This window comes from Bison bison, unplaced genomic scaffold (assembly GCF_000754665.1).
Source record: "Bison bison bison isolate TAMUID 2011002044 unplaced genomic scaffold, Bison_UMD1.0 scf7180017864163, whole genome shotgun sequence".
NCBI classification, from domain to species: Eukaryota; Metazoa; Chordata; class Mammalia; order Artiodactyla; family Bovidae; genus Bison; species Bison bison.
The window spans coordinates 4,020,144-4,024,638 of record NW_011494735.1 but is presented as its reverse complement, the minus strand read 5'-3'; the positions used below and the strand labels follow the sequence as shown (position 1 = coordinate 4,024,638).

The 4,495-nt window shown below is 36.6% G+C and overlaps 1 pseudogene; it reads left to right on the top strand.

Annotated features, from left to right (window-relative positions):
• The window catches only part of LOC104989765, a 24,389-nt pseudogene extending 21,312 nt beyond the window's left edge, over nucleotides 1–3,077 (top strand).
• The last annotated feature ends 1,418 nt before the right edge of the window (nucleotides 3,078–4,495 follow it).

Sequence of the window (4,495 nt, the reverse complement as noted above, 5' to 3'; positions counted from 1 at the left end):
GGTATTACCAAATGATTTGCCAATGAAAGAATTTTCTTAAAAGCCCTTTAACACAAAAGTGTTAAAATATTTCACAAGTAAATACATTTTTATACTTATAAAAAAGTCATTACTAAAGTAGAATTAGTTAAATTGAACTAATTGGGCTATGAACTCTAAGTCTAGTTGTGTTGCTGTTTATAATCTAAAAATATTTTTATTCAGGGTTGTGTTTGACCAAATGGGAAAGCAGTTATAACACAAAAGCTACAAACTACAGTCCTAGCAATGAAAGCACTGATTATGGGATATTTCAGATCAACAGCAAATGGTGGTGTAAAACCCGCAAAGCAGTTGACGGCTATCATGTATCCCACAGCGGTAAGACAAGATGAAGTTGAGTGATGGCTCAGGCCCCATCTGGTTATACCTATAAGAACAGAGATTCAGTAGAAATGAAAATGTCTTCAAGAGTTCATTAGGGACCTAGAAAAATTCCACCATAACTTCTATAAATACTCTATTATCCTTCTCCTAATTTCTTAACTAAGAAATTAAAGAGCTGGTATCTTAAAAGGTTGCTGTTTGCTAACATACAGGTTAATTTACACATCTGTTTAATTGGAGTGAAATAAACATTCTATTGAGTTTCTTTTGAAATAGAGATAACGTGTAATCTTAGGTGCACAAAATATTGGAGAACAATCTAAAATTTATATTGTTAAATTTTTATACATTAAAATTCCTAATAAAGAAGATTAGTCTAAGAATATCTTTTGTAACCAGGTAATTTACTTTAAAAAATATTTTGTATTATAATCTGTGAAGTGAAAGTCGCTCAGTTGTGTCCAACTCTTTGGGAACCCATGGACTATACTGTCCATGGAATTCTCCAGGCCAGAATACTGGAGTGGATATATGTTCCTTCTCCAGGGGATTTTCCCAACCCAAGGATCAATCCCAGGTCTCCTGCACTGCAGGTGGATTTTTTTTTTTTTTTTTGTGGGTGGATTCTTTACCAGCTGAGCCACCAATATATACACATTTGTCCCACATATGAACATGTAAGCAATGTATTTCACATGAAAAGAAACTGTAGTAAATTTACTGCTTTACAATATGCTCTTTATTATACAAAATCGTTTTTATCAACAAATACCAATCTTTATTATATTTCAAGATGAATAAATTCCACTAAATAAATATTCTATAATTTATCTACCCAACTCACACTGTTAAGGACTTAGGCTATAATTTCTCCTTTTATTAATTGCTTTGAAACATCTTATACACACATCTTTGGATGCATCTCTTATTGTTTCTTTAGGTTAAACTTCCAGTAATAGAATTGCTAAGCGAAAAACTGCTAGACCAGTTTCTGCTTGTTTGTTTTGTTCTGTTTTTGTGGTGCATAGTAAGAAAAAGAAGCTTCTATCACATATTCAATAGTTCCAAAGATTCCGATGACTTTGGAAAATGAGAAACAGAATGCTTTATTTCATGCCAAATTGGACAGAATAAGGAAAGAGTTTTATTCCAACATTCACAGATACACTCACTCTTAAAAAATAATTTTAGTTGTTTTTTCCTCAACCTAAGAGAATTTAGTTGTTCTTTCATTACCCTAAGAGAATAAACTTACATGAAATTTCTGTGTTGTTTTCATTTCTCACCACCTTATTTTCATAATTAATGGAAAATGACATAGCTAAAGCTGTAGCATGTGCAAAGAAGATTGTCAGCAAGCAAGGCATTACAGCATGGTATGTTGTTTTTGTTTGTTTGTTTGTTTTCTCCTTCCAGTTCTATTGAGATGTAATCGACATACAGCATTGTAGAAGTTTAGGGAGTATAGCCTAACGATTTGACTTACATACATCATGCAATTATTGTCACAATGTTTAGTGAACATCCATCATGTCATATGGATACAGAATTAAAGAAATATAAGAAAATGTGTGATCAAAATTCTCAGGCTTTACTCTCAACAGTTTTCATTATAACATATAGCAGTGTTAATTGTATTGATCACATTCCAAATTACATCCTTAGTATTTATTTTTCTTATTCCTAGAAGTTTGTAGTACCTTTGACTGCCTTTGTCTAATTCCTCACCCCTCACCCCTCAGCCTCTTACTTCTGGTAACCACATATCTGACCTCTTTTTCTATGAGTTTGTTTGTATGTTTGTGTTTGAAGTATAATGGACCTACAACAGTATGTAAGTTCATGTCACAGAGCATGGTATGTGTTAAGAATTAAAGAGGAGAGCTGGGGACTTCCCTGGTGTCCAGTGTTGAGCCTTTTTGCTCCCAACACAGGGGATACTGGACAGGGAACCACTTGGCATGTGATGGAGCCAAAAAAAAAAAAAAAAAGGGTGATGGGGGCCTGGGGGCTTTTGGCAATGCCTCGGGCCAGGTGGGATTTTAGACCCCAACCCCACTACCAAGAATCAACCCCCAACCCCAGCACTGGAATGGCGGAGTCTTAACAACTGGACCACCAGGAAAGTCCCAGATGAGAGCTCTTTTATCCAACTTATGAGAGAAGCGAGGGAATATTCCCAAGTATGTTACTGAGAACTGAAAATTACAGCTTTAGGTTTATGCTAGACAATTTATTACGTAGAAACAATCTATTTTCAGTGATTCAGAACCTTATTCTTTTATTCCTCAATTTATTTTAGGGGATTCTAGAGTTTTTAAGGTTTTACAGGCTCTACTAATTCCTTGTCATATCTTGAAATTATTTTTGGAATTAAGTAAATGTGGAATGCACTCTGCAGTTGTGTTGTGGACTACGTGGGACTCACCATTTGTGTTCGGCATTCTGTGCCCCCGTGAAGGGGTAGATGCGAAGTCCTTGGTATACATGTCTCCAGTTAATAAATAGCAATATTCGGATCTGTCTGTAGACTCTATGTCATGTACTGATAAACTATTTTGTTCTCCCAAAGGATTTGAAGTATGTACATTACAATGAAGCTATGTTTTAGCCTAAGTACCATTTGTTTCATCTTTCTCCACAGGGTGGCATGGAAAAGTCATTGTCGAGACCATGACGTCAGCAGTTATGTTGAGGGTTGCACCCTGTAACTGTGGAGTTAACATTCTTCAGCTCATTTTGTCTCTTTTTCATATTAAGAAAGTAATAGTTGAGTGAAAGCTTATACCATCATTCTGTCAAGCAAATAATGGTTTTACAGAAGCAGGAACTGTGGTCTTTCTTTTAAGAGACTTAAAATGTATTAATATGCTACTTGTTTGATACTAGGCCTACAACATTTCTGAGTTTGCTATTAGAACTAATGCTGGTGAATATTTGCCTAAAACCTTAATTATCAAATATATCTCCAGCATATTCAGTTCTTAATCAAAAAAGATCATTTATACATCTTGCTGATCATGAAGGAATATAAAGGGGAATTTGGTGAGCTGTTGCATTTCCTTAATATTATTATCTTAGATTCATGCATTATGACAGATTCAGAGGCTGATGAGTTTGCAAGTATTGAAATAATTGCTATTAAACAAATGTAAATTTATGCTTGCTGTAAAAAAAATGCATTTTCATTAAAAGCTTTGCAATTCATACCTTGTCTGTCTTTGTTTAGAGCCATTTAGTATTTCTGAAGAAATACATAAGTATATATTTGGGGAAAAATGAGCTGACACAGTAATTCAAACATGCTCACCTGTACACCATCAGAGAGATATTGCTGAATAAAACTCCATAGGCATGCTGACAGATCTCACTTAATTTTTTTTGAGCTGAGCTGCACAGCTTGTGGGATATTCGTTCCCCAACCAGGGACTGAACCCCAACCCTCAAAAGTGAAAATGTGGAGTCCTAACCACCAGACTGCTAGGGAATTCCCTTCAGTTTAAATCTGTAAACATAAACCTCAAATGGGCCCTGAAATCTGCTTGCTCATTTTAATGTCTTCTTGGCAATCCTTCTGTGTTGCTTCCTACTCTCCAAACTGATTGTCACTATTTACTTCTCTCTTTTCAAAGTCCAGCACACATGCCAGCTACTAGCCTCCATACTCTGCTCTCAGTAGATGACCTGGCCTCACCTTACACTGCCAGAACAGAAGCAACTCAGACAAAATGCTCCCCTCCTGGCCACCATAACAGAGTTCACACCTTTCCCTGAACCTCCCTTCCCTTCCTTCCCCTTTATCACTGGGATGAAGGGGCTTTGTTCCTGCCAATGGCAGTGTCTCCGCATGCAGTCTTCATCACAGCCCTCTTACTACTCCAGTTTAGGCTCTTTCCTGCATCCTGAGTTTCTCCCTCTTTGCTGGATCTGCATCACTGTATGAACAGCCCTGGTAACCTTCCATCTTAGAAAGAACTCTCCATGGACTCTATATAACCCTCCAACTACAACATTTTCGACTCCCTTTTACAGCAGCACTTTTCGGGTGAGATATCTATATTCACCCACTCCATGTCCTCACCTCCATTTCTCTTTTCATCTCTTCTTAATCTGACTGCTGTCCTCACGC